Source organism: Bos grunniens, chromosome 20, assembly GCF_055505025.1.
Source record: "Bos grunniens cultivar Pamir isolate PY7600 chromosome 20, Bosgru_T2T1.0, whole genome shotgun sequence".
NCBI lineage: Eukaryota > Metazoa > Chordata > Mammalia > Artiodactyla > Bovidae > Bos > Bos grunniens.
Genome location: NC_141184.1, coordinates 51,441,043 through 51,463,850, shown reverse-complemented (window position 1 = coordinate 51,463,850; position 22,808 = coordinate 51,441,043). Strand labels below are relative to the sequence as shown.

The following is a 22,808-nucleotide window of genomic DNA, read 5'->3' as shown; positions in this document are numbered from 1 at the left end:
ATACTCATGTTGTTATGGCATGCTGCCTCCCATCCAGTATCTTCAGAGAAGAAGACAGCCTAACAAAACTAGGCTTTGGGTCTCTGAGAGCTTCATGCAGGTTAGACCTGTCTTTAAGACCCATCCCTACAAATTTCTGTCTGTTTTACCTTGGTCACATTATGTAACATAGTTAAACCTCTGTACTCTCATCTTTGACTCTCAATGAGAATCGTGGCCACATTTCAGAGGTCTTTGGTAAGAATTAGAACAATCCATGAACACGCCAAGTACCAAAACATTGTTGGTCTGATGACCACAATCTTGTTGAAAAATATTGTGTTTGTCCCAAACTCAAGTTTGTTGGACACATTTTCTCTTGGTTCTTGTCTTTTTTTTTTAAATTATTTATTTGTTTTTGGCTGCACTGGGTTTTTGTTGCGGGGTGTGGGCTTTATCTAGTTGCGCTGAGAGGGGGCTGCCTCCTAGATGTGGTGGGCAGGCTTCTCATTGCGATGGCTTCTTTTGCTGCAAAGTACAGGCGCTCGGGTGCACGGGCTTCAGTAGTTGCTGTATGTGGGCTCAGTAGTTGCATTGTGCGGGCTCTAGAAAGCGGACTCAGTAGTTGTGGAGCACAGGGCTCAGCCACCCCACCACATGTGGAATCTTCCCAGACCAGGGATTGAACTGGTTGGTGTCCCCAGTATTGGCAGGCAGATTCTTAACCACTGGATCACCAGGGAAGTCCCTCAGTTCTTGTCTTTTATATGGCTTCCCCATAAATTTTAAATGCAATTGTCCTTGTAAAAAGAGACCTTCAGTTTTTTGTCATGTCATGGAGCTACCCTGCAAACTGAATTTTTCCCCTCTGTGAGTCTAGTTTATGATAGTTGCCTTTGTTTTCCTGGGTGTGCACATGTGCTTAGTCGGTCAGTCGTGTCTGACTCTGTGCCACCCCAGGGACTGCAGTTCTCCAGGCTCCTCTGTCCATGGGGATTCTCCAGGCAAGAATACTGGAGTGGATTGCCATGCCCTCCTCCAGGGGTTCTTCCCAACCCAGGGATTGAACCCAGGTCTCCCACACGGCAGGGAGATTCTTTACTATCTGAGCCACCAGGGAAGCCCTGTTTTCCTAGGAAGCAGCAAATGAGAATATGATATGGTCCCTGGACCTCTGTTTCTTATATATTATTCTATTCAAAGCCATTTGGGAATTCATCTCTTAATAAGAAAACTGTATGAATTTATTAATGATTTATGTATGGTTTGGTTACAAATTTAAAATCTTTTTCTTTTTTAATTTAAATTTGCTTATTTATTTTTGGCTGCACTGGATCTTTGTTGCTGTGCATGGGCTTTCTCTAGTTGAGGCAAGTGGGGCTGCTCTCTTATTGCAGTATGTGGGCTTCTCATTACAGTGACTTCTGTTAATTGTGGAGCATGGGCTCTAGGGCACGCAGGCTCAGTAGTTGTGGGAGGACCCTAGAGCATGCTGACTCCTGTAGTCGTGGCACTCGGGCTCAGTAGTTGTGGTGGGAGGACCCTAGAGCATGCCGACTCCTGTAGTCAGGGCACGCGGGCTCAGTAGTTGTGGTGGGAGGACCCTAGGGCATGCCGACTCCTGTAGTTGCGGCACATGGGCTCAGTAGTTGTGGCACACAGGCTTAGTTGCCCTACAGCATGTGAAATCTTCCTGGACCAGGAATCAAACCCCCTATCCCCTGCATTGGCAGGTGTATTCTTAACTACTGGACCACCAGGGTGGTCCCACTGATTTCTATCTGGGTCCAAATCTTGCTGACTAAAGGGATTCACCATGCTTGAAAAAGAAGTCACCATCCAATGAAAATGTTTTTAGTGAAGGAAACAGATGGTGTGCTGGTGTAAGGATGGTAAAGTTCTTTTTAAATGCCTCAGAAACTTATGAAAAACAAATGGTATACTTTTTAAAAAATCCACACTTCTTGCAAGATTGTGGTGAACAGGAATTTTTACATTATGTTAGTGAGTATGTAAATTGGCATGGTGTTTTTGAACAATAATTTGGTATTTTGTAGTAATAGCTTTAAAGATGTTCATTTCACTTTCAGAAATATGCCCTAAAGAGAAAAAGAAGCAAAGCTTTAGCTAAACAGATGCTCATTATAGCATTATTGATGACCAGAAAGTTAGAAATGACCAATATGTGAACAGTAGAGAATTGTTTATATAAATGATTGTATTTACAGTAAGATAAACTACAGTATATCCATTAAAAATATTGGTTTAGGAGATGACTTGGGACAATATAATACAATGATAGTGGAAAAAGAAAACCAAAATACTGAACTATCCATACTATAATCTGTCTATCTATCTGCACATTATATACGTATATAAATACACTATTTCCTTCCTATTTCACATTGTCTTCATATTCTAACAGAATTTTCTGCAACACTCCCGAGCTATTTCTTGCCTCCAGTAGGTCATATAATCAAGAATGGATTGCACTTAACCAAAGCATCTCCACTACTGTTAGAAAGAATTTGTCATGTTCACATTTTCATTTTATCCTATCACGGGGTATTGGTCTGAATATGGGGAAAAAAAACCTATACAACAAACAGGGATATGGATTCAGAAATTATGGTTGGTTGTTTATTTCTAACATGTAGTTGATATAGTAACATCATTATATTCTAGATTCTTTTTTTTAGCCTGTTTTATCAAAAAAGGCAGTTCTGTACCGGACCTTAATCTACACATTGATCATTTTAAAAAGAACCACATATTCCTTCAATAATAAATAATAGTATTTTAATTCTGTTATTTATCTTTCACATTTCCAGCTTCAGTGAGTTATAACTGAGAAGTAATAAAGTGCACCTTCTTAAGTATGTAATTTGATAAACTCTGACATATATGTGCACACTTGTGGCATTAGCTATCTATTGTTGTGTTACAGATTACCTCCCAAATTAAGGGCTTAAAACAATACGCATTTGTTATCCTACAAATATTTCTGTGGATCAGGAATTTGGGAGTGGCGTAGCTGGGTGGCTCAGGCTCAGGATATCTCATGTAGCTCCAGTCAGGATGTTTGAAGGGCTGCAGATGGTAAAGAACCTGCCTGCCAATGCAGGAGACACAAGAGACGTGGGTTCGATCCCTGGGTCAGGAAGATCCCCTGGAAAAGGAAATGGCAACCCACTCCAGTATTCTTGCCTAAAGAATTCTGTGGACAGAGGATCCTGGTGGGCTACCAGGGTTGAAAAGAGTCAGACACGACTAAGTTACTAACACACACACACAGACACACACGCATGCACACACACACAGACATCTGAGGATTTGACTGAGGCCAGATAATCTGCTTCCAAGATGGCACACTCTCATGGCTGTTGGCAGGAGTCCTCAGTTTTTTGCTTGCTCTTGACAGGATGCCTTAGGTTACATCTGGGGGAAATATCTCCACAGTGGCTGGTTACTCCTCACAGAGTGAGTGAGCCAAGAGACAGCAAACAAAAGAAAACTGCAGTGTTTCATGACCTGGGCTCAAAGAGTGTCATCACCCCCTCTTTATTCCACTTGTTAGAAGTAAGTCGTTAAGTGCAGCCCACACTCGAGGAAGGAAGATTAGGCTCTGCTCCTGGAAGGGAGGAATATCAGAGAATCTGTGAGTGTATTTTAAAACCCGCACATGCATGAAGTTAGCAGCACAATCAAGACAATGAACATATACCATGTTAATTCAGATTCTAAGCCAAGTGAAAAGTTAATGTACCTAATAATATTTCAACTTTGATGGTAAGTTTCTAAATTACACAAAGTATTTTCCCAAATACCATTGTTACCTTGTGTAACAGTGGACAGAGGACCTTTCAGATTGAATTATTTTCAGAGTGTTTTCAAAATTGTTCTTTGAGCAGTCAGCACATCTTTTATGCATGAAGCTGGTAAACATCCAGCAAATTTGGGCCAGAAATATAAAAATTCCTTATTTGGGAGATAAAGGGGAAAGGATGCAGCAGAGGATAAATAAGAATATGTACATAAATTATGTTTCTTTAATGTCAGGCCTCTGACTCCCTCATGACCTTATCAGAAAACATTATTTGGAACGTCTAAAGAAAGATGTTTTTCTGACAAATACTGAAAATGTGCTCTTACTTCTAGTATGCCAGCATCTCTACAGCAAGCACCCAGAGAGCACATTTTCTATCTCCGGAGTTTTTCTGAGAGCAAAGGGTTTCCTCTGTCGTTGCTGCCCTCATAGCACCTGTGTGACGACCACAACATCACAAATGACATTGCCGTCCTCCACGCAGTATGTACTTTGTGTATATATCTGGCGCTATGCTGTCTCTTGAACGCACATTAGCTCATTTCTTTCTTATAAATCCCTGTAAGAGAGGAGGACTATCCTCATTTTCATTTTTTTTTTCTGTTAAGAATGTTGGTGAAATTAAGACAACCCATGGTCATTCATTCAGTCATTTGTGCACCCTCCATTCAACAACTGTTTTTTGAGCACTAGCTCATGCCTGGTACTGTTTAGGTGCTGGGGGTTTTGAAGGAACAAAACGGCTAAAATTCTCTACCTTCAGAATTACATGAAGGAAGTGACATTTAAACACAGACTGTTCAAAGTCTGGATTCCTAACCACCATATCAGTGATTCTCAAACTTCTATGGGAGTAAACATCACTTGAGAAGCTTCATAATAATACATCAGGTGGCCAAAGTATTGGATTTCCTTTAGGAGTGACTGGTGTGATCTCCTTCCTGTCCAAGGGACTCTCAAGAGTCTTCTCCAACACCACAGTTCGAAAGCATCAATTCTTTGGTGCTCAGCCTTCTTTGGCCACTTTACGAAAAGAGCCAACTCATTGGAAAAGACCCTGATGCTGGGAAAGGCAGGAGGAGAAGGCGATGACAGAGGACGAGATGGTGGGATGGCATCAGCGATTCAATGGATATGAGTTTGAGCAAACTCCAGGAGAGAGTGAAACACAGGGAAGCCTGGTGTGCTGCAGTTCATGGGGTCACAAAGAGTTGACACGACTGAGTGATTGAACAACAACAACAACCTTCTTTATGGTCCAAATCTCACATCCATACTGACTACTGGAAAAACCATGGCTTTGACTATAGGGACCTTTGTTGGCAAGGTAATGTCTCTGCTTTTTAATATGCTATCTAGCTTTGTCATAGCTTTTCTTCCAAGGAGTAATTGTCTTTTAATTTCATGGCTGCAGTCACCATCCACAGTGATTTTGGAGTCCAAGAAAATAAAATATGTCATTGTTTCCACTTTTCCCCCTTCTACTTGCCTTGAAGTGATGGGACTGGATGCCATGATCTTAGTTTTTTGAATGTTGAGTTTTAAGCCAGCTTTTTCACTCACCTCTTTCACCCTCGTTGAAAGGCTCTTTAGTTCCTCTCTGCTTTTGGCCATTAGATTGGTTTTCATCTGCATTTCTGAGGCTGTTGATATTTCTCCCGGCAGTCTTGATGCCAGCTTGTGATTCATCCAGCCCAGCATTCTGCATGCTGCACTCTGCATATAAGTAAGCAGGGTGACAATATACAGCCTTGTCATACTCCTTTCTCAATTTGGAACCAGTCCGTTGTTCCATCATCAGTTCTAACTGTTGCTTCTTGATCTACATACAGGTTTTTCAGGAGGCAGGTAAGGTGGTCTGCATTCCATCTGTTTAAGAATTTTCCACAGTTTCTTGTCATCCACACAGTCAAAGGCTTTAGCATAATCAATGATGCAGAAATAGATGTTTTTCTGGGACTCTTTTGCCTTCTCCGTGATCCAGCAAATGTTGGCAATTTGATCTCTGGTTACATTACAGGGCAAAGGGGAGTTTGCATGTGTAATTAAGCTTATCCATCCTAAAGTGGAGATTATCCTAGTTCGTTCAGGTGAGACCAATGTAATCACGTGATCCCTTAAAAGCATAAGAGGAGGGTGAAGGGCTGTGACAGGGAAAGCCTTGTTTGAGGTGCAGGCTCTAAGACAAAAAGGTCATGTGCAGTGACTGGAGACAGGCTTCTAGGAGCTTATTCAGAGCATGGAAGAAGCTCTAGGAGCAAAGAGTGGTCTTGGGTGACAACTAGCAAGGAACCAAGAACCTCAACCCCACAACCACGAGGAGCTGAATTCGGCCGGCCTAAAAGAGCATGGACGCAGATCATCCCCAGAGCCTCCGGTAAGGAATGTGTCTCTGTTGACACATTAATTTTTAGGCTACTGAGACCAGTAGGACTTCTGCCTACAGAACTGTGAAATATTAATAATATCTGGGTTGTTTGTTTTAAGCTGCAAAGTTGGTTGTAAGTTGTTATGGCCTTGTAACAAAGCATGATACACAACCAGGAGTTGGGATCCTGTCACACGTGTGCACAGTTAGAATGAATGAGTTTCTTACAGAAGATCGAGAGCACATTGTGCAGCACCGGGGTTTACCTGGGAATAAAGAGCTGCCTGTGCCAGTCCCACCAATGGCAAAGGTATTGTGCTTGTCCCTGTGCTATTGCAAGAGGAATGGGCAAACTCATTTTCATGGGCCGCAACTAGAAATGGCTTGAAAAGAAAAGGAGATAAAGGGGGACCTCCTTCCACAGGGGCCATTCGTTGTTAGGGGGTTTGCTGGGCTGCTTGTCATGATGTTGCCATGACTTCAGTGGCACTGCCCAGGGCCCCGTTTGCATGCTCACATTTTGACACTAATCTTAATAAAACAGCTGCTACTCCTGGACTTAATAATTTGTGGTTGAATGAAGACTAGGAACAGGTGAATGGGCAACCTTAATAGCTTTTGAATAGCTGGATAACCTGTGATGGCAAAGAAAGCACTGTTTTGTTCTGTATTGGGGGAAGCTGTCCAAATTGGATAAAGCTGTATGAAACTGTGTTATCTGTTGAGTTGTGATAACTCAACAGTTATATGTGTGATATCTGATAACTGTGTTATCTGTTGTTGTTATCTGTTAAACTGTTGAGTTTTTTGGTTGTTTTTTTTTCTGTGTGTGTGCGTCACAAAAATGGACCACATGAAAATCACCTGAGAGCCTTTAAAAAAATGCTTGACCTTGGGTCTCAGCATCAGAAAAATCTGATTAAATTAGTCAGTATGGAGCTAATGAACCGAGTTGAAAAGCCCTTCTCTGGGCTCTTTCCTTCAGAATTGATTCTGGTTGGATCATTATTGTTACAACAGGGACCAAGCTGTCTGCCAGCCAACTTGCTGTTCCCATGCTAAAGAATCTAAGGATAATAAGAAATTCAACTCATGTGCCTGACACATAAAGACTTTTTAAAAAAAATAACACTTGTTGCAGGCATAGATGGATAAAATAATACACAGTGCCTCAGAATATTGAAAATACCATAAAGCTTGAAAATGCCATCAGTTTTAATGATCAGATCATGAAGTGACTTGAGGGTGGTCTTAATGTTAAATAATTAAACTTTAAGTGTTCTTTCAGATTAAATCATTGTATTTATGAGGATGGCCTGGGGGTCAAATGGAAATGATTTAAAAAAAAATTCTAAAAGGCTATTATACTCTTTGATATCATAATGCCTTTGGAAGAATTTTTTTTCTTTTCTACTGACAATTCAAGGAAAATCATCTAGGTCTTTACCATTTAAGAGCAGACAGTAAGAGATATATTGAAATGTCTTTTATAGGGAATCACAGTAACCTCAGGGGATTGTTAAGAGCACCAGCAATTGTGTAGTATATGTTAATAGTAACTGTATTTTAAGCTACAGAAGGGGAAAAGGAGATTTTTCTGCATCTCAGGGTCTCGTTGAGTTTTTGATAATATATAAAAATCTTGAGTATTTTTGTGAAAGGAGAGCACCAGCAATTGTATAGTATGTGTTAATAGTAACTGTATTTTAAGCTACAGAAAGGGAAAAAGAGATTTTTCTGCATGTCATCTTAAGGTCTCATTGAGCTTTTGATAATATATAAGAATCTTGAGTATTTTTGTGCAAGCTTCTGTTTTCGCTGTAGGATTGTGGCATCCGGGAATCTAATATATTTTTCAAGATCCTTTTTTCTTTAACCAGCTTTTGATTTCTTGCTCATACTATCAAATCTCCATAAGAAATTATCCCTTCCCTTCTGCTTCCCATTGTAAAACCTGACTGCCCTTCAGCTCAAGTATTAACAAATGGCCTTTTGTGGATGTCAATGTGTAAGTTTCTAGAATTTCCATTACCAACACCACTCCTTCCAAAGTTCTATCTTTAAACGTCCTTTCACTTTTGACTTGTTCTCCGTTAGCCTACCCCTGTCTTTTGCCTTTTCTAGTCTATGAACAGAGGCAAGGGCAAAAAAGATGCCAACGGATGTGTTAATTTACACTTGACCTGAAGTGATGTCCGCCACAGGGAGTGCATCACACCTGGTGTATCCCAGCAAGAAAGTACAAAGGAGCAGCTGCCAACTTTTCAGAAATACAATTGCCTGCCCTTCTCTTGCAAATGGTGTCGTGATTTGGTGGAGGCACAGCAATTTAAAACCTTAGCTCAGTCGGGCTTGTTACCCGCTTAAACAAAAGACTGCTGGCTGCTTTGACATGAACAATGTAGTCATCGCTGCTAAGACAAGGTTGTGCTTTTCTTGGTTAGTTTGAAAATTATTAAAAAAAAGAAAAAGAACTTTAAACGTCTGTTTCAGTATGGACCTTAAAAAGATAGCTGTTGTTCATTTCATCATAAGTAGTTGTTGGAATCTCTGTGCCCTACAGAGTAGTAAAAATATTAAGAAAGGACAAGAGCAACACGTTTGAGATAGCTGTGCAGAAAATAAAGCACAGAGAGATGGAGCAGAAGAGATAGAAGCAGGAGTACAAATGGGAGAATAAGACTTAGATGGCAAGAGTATCAATTTTTTGCTTATATTTTCTAATTCAGCTCTCTTTAACATAGAATGATATGTAAGCCTCTTGAAATAAGGCAAAATAAAACCCTTTTTAGACTGTCCTTAATAGCCTTTTCTAAATGAAAGTACCTGAAAGAACAGTCTCTTCACCATCACCTTTTGATTCTCTGCCCAGTGCAGACTTTGTCCTCCACTGCTATTCTAAACCTGTCCTGTCCAGGTGACCTGTAAGCCTGGATTGTCTCCACGTTATCTGACAATGTGGACCACTCCTGTGTCAGAACTCGCTCCTCTCATAGCTTGTCTCCCACCCTCGTCCCATTCTCCATTTATCTCTTTTTTTAAAAAACTGAAGCATAGTTGATTTACAATGCTGTTAATTGCTGCTGTACTGAAAAGTGACTCAGTTATTCATACACATTCTTTTTTCATATCTTTTCCAGTGTGACTTATCACAGGATACTGACTATACTGTGCTGTCCCGTAGGACCTTGTTGTTTATTCGTTCTATATATACCAGTTTGCATGTGCTAATCTTGAACTCCGGATCCAGCTGTCTCTCACTTGCCACCCATTTGGCAGCTGCCAGTCTATTCTCCATGTCCCTGGTATGTCTCTGTTTCACAGATAGGCCCATTTGTGTCATATTTTAGACTTCACTTATAAGCGCTTTCATACGGTGTTTGTCTTGCTGACTTCATTTAATATGATAATCTCTAGTTGCAACCATGTTGCTGCAAATGGCATTTTGTTCTTTTTAATGGCCGAGTAGTATTCCATTGTATACATGTACCACATCTTCTTTATCCATTCATCTGTTGATAGATATTTAGGCTTTTCCGTGTCTTGGCTATTGTGAACACTGCTGCTATGAACATAGGGATGCATGTATCTCTTTGAATTGTAGTTTTGTCTGGATGTATGTCCAGGAGTGGAATTGCTGGATCATATGTTGATTCTATTTTTAATTTTTTGAGGAACCTCCATACTGTTTTCCACAGTGGTTATACCAGTTTACATCCCCACCAGCGATGTAGAAGGGTTCCTTTTTCTCTGTGTCCTCTCAGGCATTTGTTGTCTGTAGACTTTTAAATGTCCATCCATCACTTTAGCAGCTCCCTTTTTAAGTCGTCTTTGTGAGCTTGTCTTCCTTGGTTGCCTATAGATGTAGTGTACCCTACTTCCCCGTCTACTCTTCTGATTCGATATATTCTCCTGAACTTTGTTTTCTCTACTCTCTAGAGTTTTACTTATTATCTCTGTTGTTTAATTGAGTATATTTGACATGCAACCTTGTATAAATTTGTGTATAGCATGTTACTTCAGTACTTAACATGCATGCCTTGCTTGGTTGGTCAGTGCATATTTACACACTTAAACAGCATCAGTCATATCCCCTACCCTATTCCCTGGTAACCATCATTTTACTGTCTTTTATGAGTTTGACTTTTTTACACTTCACACAGGTGTTGTTATACAGTACTTGACTTTCTCCATCTGTCTTATCTCACTTAGCATGATGTACTCAGGGTCTATCCCTGTTGTTGCGAATGGCAGGATATCCTTCTTTCTTATGGGTGAATAATATTCCACATATTTTTTTATCCATTCATGAATATTTAGCTAGTTTCTATGTCTTGGCTTTAATACTGCAGTAAGCATGGGAGTGCATATAGCTCTTCAATGTCCTGTTTTTATTTCCTTTGGCAATGTTATAGAAAAACTCAGTTTTCCTCCTTCCACTGTAGGAAAAAAATCTCAGTTCTTCCCTACTATGAGTTCTTCCCTGTGAATCTCTGTTACTTCTCGTAAAAGACGCTTCACTTTTGGTCACCAGATGTGTGGACGTTTTTCCCCACACCAAGTAATTTTCAGCAGCTGGGTGTCCTGTGTGCTTAGTCGCTCAGTTGTGTCCAACTCTTTGTGACCTCATGGATTGTAGCCTGCCAGATTTCTCTGTCCATGGGATTCTCCAGGTAAGAATAATAGAGTGAGTTGTCATGCTCTTCTCCAGGGGATCTGCCCAACCCAGGGATCCAACCCAGTCTTCCACATTGCAGGTGGATTCTTTACCAGCTGAGCTACCAGTGAAGCCCAGATTTGCAACTAGTGTCTAGATAACTACCTGGATAGCATCAAGTCCCATAAGTTAAGGGCTCGGTCCCACAAGACTCCCCCCTCCCCCCTACTTTAGACACTAGTTGCCAACTCAGGTTGTCACCTGGGCTTTTGACAAAGTGGCTATCGATTGGAAGTTGCAATGACCCCTTCCTCATGTTTAATTAGTTTGCTGGAGAGGCTTACAGAACTTGGAAATGTTTTACTTTTTACCAGGATATGTTGAAGGATGTGGTTGAACATCCAGATGGAAGACATGAGTCGAAAAATGTCTGTGGGAAGGAATACAGAGCTTCATGCCCTCTCTGGGCATGCCACTCTCCTAGCACCTCCATGTGTTCACCAGTCTGGAAGATTGCCAAACTCTGTACTCGTGGGATTTTATGGAGGCTTCCCCACATAGGCCCGAGCAATTGTTAACTCCATTTCTACTACCCCTCCCCTCTCTGGAGGATGAGGAGTGGGGCTGAAAATGCCAAACTTCTAATCCTGGCTTGGTCCTTATGGTGACCAACATCCACCCAGAAGCCCACTCAGGCTCATCTCAGTACAACAAATAAGAGCATAAGGGTAATATCACTTAAGAAATTACAAGAGCTGGGGAGACTGTGCAAGATGATGGAGTAGAAAGACCCTGAGCTCACCTCCTCTCACAGGCACCCCCAAATCACGACTATTTGCAGAACAACCATTGATGCAGAATTCCAGAGCCTATAAGAAAAGATCTTCTACAAATAAGATGAGGAGGGACAGAATTGTGGTATAGTCAAATTGCATATCCCTGGAGTAGAAGGTTTCACAAACAGGAGAATAATTACAATTGCAGAGGTTCTCCCAAAGGAATGAGAGGTCTGAACCCCATATCAGACTCTCCAGTCTGGAGGTCCTGCACTAGAAAGAGAGCCCCCAGAGCATTTGGCTTTGAAGGCCAGAGAGGTTTACTCATGGACATGGGCTTCCCTGATAGCTCAATTGGTAAAGAATCTGCCTGCAATGTAGGAGACCCTGGCTTGATTCCTGGGTCGGGAGGATCCCCTGGAGAAGGGAATGGCTACCCACTCCAGTATTCTGGCCCAGAGAATTCCATGGATGTATAGTCCATGGGGTCTCAAAGAGTTGGACATGACTGAGCAACTTTCATTTTGGGGCTTCCCAGGTGGTGCTAGTGGTAAAGAGCCTGCCAGTGCTTGAGACCTAAGAGACGCCGGTTCAATCCTTGGGTTGGGAAGATCCCCTGGAGCAGGGCACGGCAACCTATTCCAGTATTCTTGCCTGGAAAATTTCAATGAACAGAGGAGCCTGGCTGGTTGCAAATAGTCAGACATGACTGAGCGACTAAGCACAGCACAGCAAGTTTTTAACAACTTAAGTTCAAATGCATCTAAAGCTCTACATTTTAATCTATCCCATTTCATTTTATGTTCTTGATGTCATATTTTACATTTTATTTTGTATTGTTGTTGTTCACTCACTAAGTTGTGTCTGACTCTTTGAGACCCTATGAACTGCAGCATGCCAGGCTTCCCTGTCCTTCACTGTCTCCTGGAATTTGCTCAAACTCATGTCCGTTGAATCAGTGATGCCGTCCAACCTCAGTTGCCCTCTTCTCCTCCTGCCCTCAATCTTTCCCAGCATCAGGGTCTTTTTTCCGGCTCTTTGCATCAGGTAGCCAAGGTATTAGAGCTTCAGCATCTCTTCTTCTAATGAATACTCAGGCTTGATCTCCTTTAGGATTGACTGGTTTGATTTCCTTGCAGTCCAAGGGACTCTCAAGAGTCTTCTCCAGGACCACATTTCAAAAGCATCATTTCTTCGGCACTCAGCCTTCTTCATGGTCCGAATCTCACATCCATACATGACCACTGGAAAAACCAAGCTTTGACTGTACAGAAGCGTATTAGAAGTCAGACCCTTAGGCAGCAACTTTTAAAATACACAAATAAATAGTCTTATGTGACTGTACACATAACTTTCACTGGCCACAGAGCCATGCAATTAAGACATCTTGTGGCTGGCAGTTGCAGAAATTAGGGTGCTAGTTGAGTCCTTTAGAAAAGATATCAGTGGCTTAAAGCAAGGCAGAGGGAGAGCTGGACTCGAGAGATGGAGTCCAGTGGCTTCTGTCCATGGAAAGCCCCTCCGTTAGGCCCTAGACATGTAACAAACTGGAAGCCTGTTCCCCAGGCTGAAGCTCCAGAAAAAGCAAAAAGACGTCTGTTCCATAAAGACGGGAGGGGCGTTTCAGTCTGCTGTCTGCACAGTGCCTCGGGGAGTGGAAGCTTGCCAAGAACCATTGCTCTGTTTATCACCAGCCCCTGGAACTTGGGGAAGCAAGCCCTGCTGGTTTGATTGCCAGGCAGTCAAGGGGCTTTCCCTGGTGGCAACCACAAAAACCAAGGCCCTAGACGTAAAACCTGGACATCAGACACATGAAGGAGCCCTCCTCTTGGGGTGTGGCAGAGGGATAGCACAGAGATGGAGCCTGTCTTCTGAGGTTCCTGGAGATTTCATGGAGCTCTTAGCTGTTTGTTTAGTTAGAAACCTGCCTCACAGGCCATAGCCCTGAAGGTAAGCTAGTTGACCGCTTTCCCAGAAATGCTGGGTTCCTCAGTCTGTTGCCTCTTGCTGTGCTCTGGGAGTGGCAGCCATGTAAGAACTCTTTCTCCATTATATTTTAGGACCCTCAAACTTGAGCTCCAGTGGCCACCAGAGCCAGGTGCTTTGGAGGTGTTACCTGGGCAGCAGCGGCGCAAAGCAGGGTGCCAGAGAAGGGTAAAAGAAAGCTCCTTTCTAAGAGATAAAGGTGAGCTGGAGAATGGGAGAGAGCCAGCACAGAGATGGTGCCCGCCAGCCTGCCCCCAGGGAGTACCTTGTCAGGCCTCCTGATGTGTGTTAAACATCAGCCTAACACTTTACGTAGAGGCTTATCTGCTTCTCAGCAGATAAGAGCGTGGGTTCCTCTCAGTTGATTGCCTCCATGCTGGTCTCTGAGGCGAGTGAGTCAGAGCCCAGAAACTCTTTATGGGTTGTTTCTCAATTGCTATGTACTTTGGGTCTTATGGATGTGATCCCCGTTGACTTTAAAGGGATTCCCTGGTGGCTCAGACAGTAAAGTGTCTGCCTACAATGTGGGAGACCCAGGTTCGATCCCTGGGTCAGGAAGATCCCCTGGAGAAGGAAATGGCAACCTACTCCAGAATTCTTGCCTGGAAAGACAAAAGCCTGGTAAGCTACAGTCCATGGGGTCACAAAGAGTCGGACACGACTGAGGGACTTCGCTTTCGACTTCACTTTCTTTCTCGTTTGCTATGCACTTTGAGTCTTTTGGATGTGATCCCTGTTGACTTTAAAAGCTAGGTGTTTGGGGGTTTATCTCAGATGCATATTTCATGAGTTGGGGTACCTGATGTGGGGTTCAAACCCTGTGCTCCACAGGGAGAAGTTCCCTCGTGATCGTGGACATCACATCCAGGATGGAGTTTACGGTGAGATTGTGTCTCAGCTTCTCTTACCTGCTTTGCTTTTTTGTCTTTTAATTTGCTCAATGTGTAAGGGTTGCTCAGGTAATTTCTGTTTTTTCCAGAGGAAGGTTTTCGATATGTAGCTGCAGATTCAGTATGTTCATGGGATGAAGCGAGTTCAGGATCTTCTATGCCACCATCTTGAACCAGAACCTATACTTTGTCTTTTAGGTAATGGAACTAATATGTACTTAATCAGCTGATTAATATGTACTTAGTGGACTCATATGTACTTAATCAGCTGAGCCAGGAATGTCAGTGTCCGTCAGTTTCTGGCTCTCACTCTTCAAATCTTATTGGTCCCCATTACCTACCTTCTGAATTGTGTATCCTGTACTCGTCACCACTGCTGAGCCACTTTATGTCAGCTGTGCTGGGTCTTTGCTTGGCTCTATGTCGTGGTGCAGGGGCTTCTCTAGTTGTAGAGAGTGGGCTCCAGAGCGTGTGGGTTTAATTGTCTCTCGGCAAGTGGGGTCTTAGTTTCCCAACCAGGGATCGAACTCACGTCCTGATAAAAATACATTCACTTTGTCTCTAGTTCAAGCTCAGTACTGCACCTAGGATTATAGACGAGAAGGGGACCAAATTGGAAATAGGCATCCTAGGATCAAAAATAATACAAATTGAAGGGAGGTGGAAAAAAGTTCTCAGACCAAGACTGAGAAATTCAGGAATATAGTCTCTTAGATATTTATTGTAATCTCCAAAAAATAAAACAAGATTAACTTAAAGAACAAAAACCACTTTCTATACAGAATTCACATACAAACTTAATACCTAATAGAGCACATACAGTTCTTACACAATTAATTTCAATAAAGAGAATTAAAACTTCACAATGTGAATACACTTTATAGCTTTAAACCCAGACAGAAGCTCCTGTGGACACATGAAGAGTCACGATAATTGCTGTGCAGCAATAGTTTTCAGATAAAATCACGATCACTATATGAAAGCATTAAGCTGTTACTCAATTTTTTCTCAAGAAGAGCTCCACAGTGCAGTCACTGAGGAGAAGCCGAAAGTGCCTGGTTACAAAGGAAGGTCTTCATCTATGCACTTCCCCAACTCTCTTTACGGGAAACATGGAACCACAGAAAAATCTCTGGGCACACATCTGCCTGGTTGACGTTGGCCTCGACAGTGTCTTATGTTTGGTGCATGGGCAAAGTGTCTAAAACAGTGCTTCTAACGAGCTTCAAATCAGTCTGTGTTTGGAACGAGTCTAGGGCTGCTCAGCAGCACCAAGGAATATGATGATGCTACAGTTCATCTTCCTCATGGGGACAAAAACACAGAGCCAAACTGGGGCAATCTGTGGGGTTTCTGAGGGCCAGTCTGGTTCTCTGGAGAAAAACAATGATCTCTAGCTGCCAGCTCTGTCACCCTTCCATTCAGGGGGCAAACTGCAACCTTCCCCATTCGTTTGCCTGGCACAGTCTCCTCTAATTCTCTTGTCATGTCTCACCTCTTTAGTGGAGCCCTTCTTGACTCCTCCTGTTTTTATAGGTCTCCCATTCTCCATGTTCCTGGATCCTGACATAATGTAGCATTTAGATTATATCCTGGCATTTTGTTCCTTGTGCTTCAGTCAGTAAGCTTATTAGGGGCCAGAGCCATACCTCTTCCATGTTTGATTCCCCCAGCACTGAGCTAGTGCTATTTGGTAACTGTTGATAAGTAAACATTTAAACACACCCTTAAATTATCATTCTCATGTTGGCTACCTGCTTAACATTTTCTTTTTTTAATTTGGCACAAAGTCATCTCTAATCTCCCTGTTCCACCCACCTCTATTTTGTCAGTGGGTGTGAAAGATGAGCACAAAATTTTATCCATCACATGTAAAATAGGGCCACATATCACTGGTGGCGGCCCAAAGCCATTTTATGTGATTGGCACATCTTCACATGTCAATTTCAGGCAACTGCCATAGAGAGAACTGAAGGCTTTCTATGATGTACCGAGGGTCATGGTCACGTGAAACCAACTGCCCTTCATCATTTTTAGTGAAAAATGTAACTTTTCTTCCCAAGGGTATTATGATTTACTCTAACTAAATGAAAAAGCAAACCACAATATTAAAATGAGTGCTTTGCCTTAAAAATCGAAATGGCAAATAGGAGTTTAAGATAATTGTCCTACTTGAAACTTCGTATTTATAAACACAGTTTTTGGTAATCCAGCAACCAGGCCTAACTTCTTGATTTTCCATCTCAGTGAAGTTGTAGACCACAAATTATGAGACTAATCAAGGGGGTTTGAGCATGAATATATGAGTTTATGATGATATACCAAAATGATTTAAGGGTTTTGACTTGTTTCTTTTATATTATCAGTGTGGACAATTGAGAATTGAAGGTGAATATAACAACAACATAAAAAGAAATCAATATCTTAGAGTTTCCAGGACTGACAGTGTGTAATTTGCAAACAGAATACAGGGTTAACAATAAAATATACACACAAATATGAGTGAAAATTCTTAGTAGACAGAACATGGGATCAACATTTCAGAGAAAAATAAAAATGACTTATGTGCATATTTTTTCTTAGGTTTCTAAATTAACCTCTTATAAAAGGCTTCAGGAGAAAAAAAGCTTCAGGAGAATTTGTAACTAAAGAAGGGAACACTTATTTAAAATAAACTAACAGCCATTCTGTCTTGAAAATAAAACCCACAATTCTAAAAGGCAAGATTGACATATATTCGCAGATACTAAATGTTTGGTCTTAATTAGGAATAAAACATACTTTGAAGTAGGCACAGAAGAGTTTCACATGACACCAATAAGGTATTTACTGTATAAATCGCACCACTAGACAAATACAGCTACAAGAAATAATTTGAGCAAGTCAAACAGCCATCAAAGCATCTCACACATTCATTATAATTCACTCTTTCATACTAGTTTATATACACTGAGTAAGTCATTAAATATTGCACTTATTGGCCCATGAACCCTCAATTCTGAGGTGTTGAAAAATAGAAAACAAATCTATTTTTTACAACATATTTCATGCAACATTTAAGACATTTCAGTTCTACAAACACCATTAAATAGTTGTACATTTGGACAGGTCAACGGTATCACATCACGTCTGACATTAACAATATATTAACAGGAATTAACAGGAAGTTTTCATTCAGCACATATCCTAGGGATGATGAGAACATGTATGGAAAACCATCATACCAAGACAGCAAACAACCCCCAGACTTCACTTTCACGAGGAGCATGGAACCCTAGACAGATGTAAGCTCGCTCGCGTCCCTGAAAGGCCAGGTGTCTGTGGCTCGCGTACCATCTGCATCTTTAAGAACAGCGTTCATGAACCTAAGCAACCCTTAGTGCCAAACAACATAAGCATGGAAACATTTCCATTAAGAAATAAAGCCACAGCGAACTCTCAGTTGTCCACAATGAAGGAAAGTATGAACACAGGTGAACAAAATACACAGGTAACCCCCTCCCATGCCCCATCCTCATTTCAGCAAGTAATGACTGGTTACAGTTACAGTAATGTATCAATGGAAGGTAAACGGTGAAACTTAAGTCTCATTTCCCGTTTTTGGTCTGTCATTCTGTGGGGGTAGTGCTTGAAAAAATTAAAACGATAAAAAATCAGGAACTAGAACAGAGAACTGTAAATAGAAAGCTCAATTTGTCCACTGTCTCAATGGTCTGATTTTAATACTCAAACTCTGACAAAGACATTGCAATAATTTCTTTTCCCTAGAACGTTTGCAAACTATATCCTCTCTATCCTTTCCTTTTAATGGAAATTAGTTCTGTGCACAGACACACAAATCTAGTCAGTGTGAACAATCTATTTTGTAGACCTTTTAAAAGGAAATGCCAGTTCCAGCTGGAGCATAGTAAAGCTTCCTTTTCCCTGGCACTGAGAAAGCACCATAGATGGAACTTCTCCTTCATAGAAAAGTGTGTTTGAGTGTGTATGTTCTGGGAGGGGCAATACTCTTGTGGCCCAAATATAAATAGCTTAATCCATTTAAGGGAAGTATTTGATTAGCGTGTCAAGCATTCCTGTAAAGATTTTTAAGAAACCAAAAATATTTATTTATGAAGTAACAATAGGTGGATATATTTTAAATAAATTCTCCAGACATGTTTTTGCCCCCCCATGGGACTCTGCTTCTGGAATCTGGAACGCTGTAGGTGCACTGTAGAGATAATCAAGACTTTTTTTTCCTGGTTATAAGCTTCATCTTTTATCCAGGTTTTCCCAGTTTGTTTCAGAATATAAAACAGGTTTACGTCTTTGATTTGCTTTGATCAAAAGCTACCTAAAATACAAAGGACTAAAAAGCTGACCCTAATGGTTCAGCTCATCAGAAAGACTTCACCACTTTACTGGCAGACCCCTAAAGCACAGGTAGTTTACTCAAATGGACAAAGCCAAGCAGAGCTGGAGAGGCTGCGCTTCCAGGGGGTGATTAGAAAGGCCACGTGGGTCTGGCTGCTCACGCGGCACCCCGACCCGGCACACTGAGTGAGTACACACATGAAGGATCAAAGAGTTCTAGCTACCAGGCACGCGCACTGTCATTCAGAAAGACAGGCTTCTCCAGACAGAAAGGCAGACCGCCTCCAAGTGTACCCCACCAAAACTTCTGATGGAGCGTTCCAATAGCATATGAAAATGATTAGACTCTTTTTGGCTTGGAAGGGTTTTAGTCATGACTTTAAGACGTAGATTAGTTTTTCATATGCAGCTGCTACCTCTGCCTTGGTATAGCTTGGGAGAGTCTGGATACATTTTCAGTATAGTCCCGCAAATGCCACATGGTTGACTGAAGACTGGTACAGCGCATCCTCAGCAAGCACGAAGATACACATCAGATAAAACACATCACAGTGAGCCCTGATGACCAACTACCATGCTCTGAAATTAATGTTGTTTCATGGAAGTTAACAGTAGACGTGTGTTTTACTTAAAAAAACAAAAAACATTGCATCCCTGAAAGTATTGTCAGCATAGACGTAGTTAAAATTGGAAGTTTAAGTTGGTTCCTGAAAGATAACCACTGTGTTGAACCAAAGAACTATAATTAATCTGGATAAGAGTTAAGTAGCTGAAATAGATATTTATTTGTGGCAAATATAGATGTCTTATATAATTGGGGTTGTACTTTAATAGAATTTATAGTTCGCATTTAATGTAACACTGATGCAGCTTTCTCTGTAGCCAAAGGCATCATCATAGTTCCCTTTCCAAATAAAAATCTTGGCACTTATTTATTAGGCAGCAGGGGGTAATGATTTTAAGTGAACCTGAGGAGGAGGTTAGACGTTCAAGGCAGTGGAAGCTGTTCACGGAGGGCAGTGACAATGAATTAATTCACTGACTTAAAGCAGTTCTTCTTAGGAGCCCAGACATACAGTGCTAACTTGTAAACTGCCATCCTAGGACTCAAATTCCATGTACCTTCTATATCTACTCACAGCCCCAGAAGCTGAAATGCAGATCTACTCCATGAATGACTATGCAGAGGAAATAATTTCCAGTCCAATTTTTCATTTACATTTAGAAAAGAAAGGAAGTCCCCAAACCAAAGCTCATGGAAATATCTGCTCAAAACAATCAAGGTTTGATTATAAAAGTAATCAGAGAGATGGGGTGATGAGTGGCAGAGGAAGACAAATTCATACTGGAAACACTAATTGAACTGCATTGAGGCTAAAAGATAGTTGTCTACAACTTACACACTAACACTCTGTAAGATGTCTTTGTGCTTCTGAATACAGATTTAGTTAGGCAATTAGTGAAAAATGATCTGTGGTTATTCAGGCTGTTGGCAGATGGAGAGAATATGGGAGGTATTGCATGCATGTGTGTGTTTATATACGTTCACATGCACGATGGCCAGAGGCTGAAAACCCTTGGAATTACAGTGTTATAAGTAATATAGCTTGATGCCAATAGAAGTTTACTTAGTTAATCCCGGACTGGTTCTTTTTTGCCAAATTTGATTTTAAAGCCAAGATCTCTTGATGAGATTAGGAATAGAGGACTTTTCTCTCTTTCCATGTGCTTTATATAGCGGGAGCATTGGTGCTCAACCCTTTCTGGAAGCTTCTGGCTTGGTGAAATTCATACCAGGGTGAGAGCTTCAGACTGACTTTCAAATCAATTAGGAAGGCTCTGCTTCCACTGAGGTCTGGAAAATAGAAATTGTTGAATGTTCCTCAGCACTGACACCTGGACCAGTTGTGTTAAGCTCCCCTGACTGGCATAAAGTAGCACAACTTTGGTATGTTTGACACTGTGTACATGGGTACTTGGGTTAGGTCTTCTGGTTCTAGGGCCAATTCTAATAGAATTAGCTTTTTGGGGAAAGTGTTGACAAGAGGGTAAAACTCAACTTTCCTTCCAATTTTCTACCCTCTGATTTTGCTTTCCATTTTACAATATTACACATATCAAGGGCCTTCTGCAAAAGCCATCTGAGACATCCTACTTAGTATATTTAGGTCCTTGACATCTGTATGAATGTATGTGAGATCAGGGCTAAGAGGGGATGGGAAGGTGTTCCTGGTTCTATTGCTTCGTGTTAAACTGAAAAAGTCAGCTTAACAGCTGTACTATTTAACATGGCCATTTTCTAGTCTAGGTTATAGAAATATTACAATATCATGCAAACAGGCTTCTGTTGCAAACAAATTTGCTTTGATGGCCCCCACCTTCCCTCGCTTCCCTTCAGTTTAATTTCTGTGGTTTTTGAAGCTGGTTTGCCCTATTAAAATCTAATAAAGCATTAATGTCTTCCTGTCTTCACTAAGGCCTACCCTGCAGAGTGCCAAAGTGAAAACTTACTCTGCCAATTAGTAGATTTTAAGCTATGAAGATGAGACATAATAAAAATGTGGATATGCTTAAGAGAGCCCAAATACTTTCTCCTGTAATTTTCATCTTCTAACTTACTAGTAATATATGTGCTCTACTTCCCTGACTTGCAGGCATTTATTCTCCAGAGACCTCTTTAGATATATGCATCTTTATATCTTTATATCTTATAAGTGCATATATATATATATATGCACCTATAAATATCTTGGCTTAAACATCTTGCACTCAACATTTTGTGGGAAGTTTCTCTATTTTTTAAAAGAGAAAACAATGTTTAACATGATCACCACAAGAGAGGAACGTTCCCCTAATGGAACTGTCCTTACAAATATGCCGTTGTGTCCCTTCTTAAAGTCCTAGCTGTGAACCATGCTGGGCAGTGATACAGATACTATACCTCTTTTTTTTTTTTTTTTTTTGCTCATTTAGACTCGCCGGTGGGATTGGTTTTCTTGTTCACTGTATAAGGTCCTCGAGAAATTTAGGAGAAAGAATCTGGGTATTCAAATGATTTCCTTTCTCTCTTCAATTTGCTTATGGCATCCTAAGATATTTCTGTAATCCTCAGCTCCAAAGAGTGGCCTCTGAGTCCCTTAAGCGTGGATAAAGGCTTACAGAATGGGATATACCTTAAAAGTATAAATACTTGGAGTTAAAAAGATTAGAGATGATAGTTGCTTTTCTTCAACCTGAGAACCATGGAGATACTACTTAAATGACTTCTAACCAGGTAAAAAAACCTGGGAAGGTGTGAGCAGAAGGCAGTGGTTTGGGAAGCAAGTCTACATCCTATGGGAAGAGAGACTCTAACAAGCTTCCACTTAACCTCTGTTCCAAGGGTTGATGATGGTTCCAGAAAGTTGTGGTGGTATACGCCATGGGGGAAACTCAGGCCTTGGAATCCTACACTTATCATTCTGGATTAAGATACTTGGTATATAACACATTGAACAGACACTTCAGTCTGTCAGTGCCCTCAAATATTTAGAATGTTGGGTGGAGCAGTCCTGGGTTAGGAATTGCTTTTTTAAACATCCAAACTAAAACTACTGTTGAAATCTAGTTCCAGTCAAGTCAATATTCATCTCTTAGGAAATGTGTGAGGGCCTTAAAGAATATTTTTGTTTCTTTATAGTCAGTGATCTTCTCAGTTATTAATAACATTGAAAGATAGAAACCTGAACCATAAACCAATCAGACTCACAAGTCTCCCTCATCATGAGTAATATTTCCACTTGATTTTTTCAATTGAGAGTAAAGCAAATAAGGTATCCTACGATCATCCCCTGCCCATACCACACACACAACCAAATTCTTGGTTATCATACCTACAAGTGAATCGCATAATTTGAACCCATGGCACAAAAGTCAGTTGTATGAAATTATAATCAGAAGTCCCAGCAGTAGCTTAATCTAAGAAATCTGA

At 41.1% G+C, this 22,808-nt stretch overlaps 2 long non-coding RNA genes across 3 annotated transcripts; one reads left to right on the top strand and one right to left on the bottom strand.

Moving 5' to 3' along the window:
* Positions 1-3,501: 3,501 nt before the first annotated feature.
* Positions 3,502-5,850, bottom strand: LOC147350404 (uncharacterized). Its single transcript, XR_015148821.1, has 2 exons — positions 5,369-5,850; positions 3,502-3,610 (listed from the first exon to the last, which is right to left on the bottom strand). It is a non-coding gene; the product is annotated as an uncharacterized LOC147350404 (long non-coding RNA).
* A 68-nt stretch (positions 5,851-5,918) lies between these two features.
* Positions 5,919-21,950, top strand: LOC147350403 (uncharacterized). Of its 2 annotated transcripts, XR_015148819.1 has the most exons (4): positions 5,919-6,182; positions 13,667-13,791; positions 14,424-14,473; positions 14,572-21,950. It is a non-coding gene; the product is annotated as an uncharacterized LOC147350403 (long non-coding RNA). The 2 variants fall into 2 exon arrangements; XR_015148820.1 differs by lacking the exons at positions 14,424-14,473; positions 14,572-21,950 and adding an exon at positions 14,075-14,205 and having other exon boundaries at positions 5,966-6,182.
* The last annotated feature ends 858 nt before the right edge of the window (positions 21,951-22,808 follow it).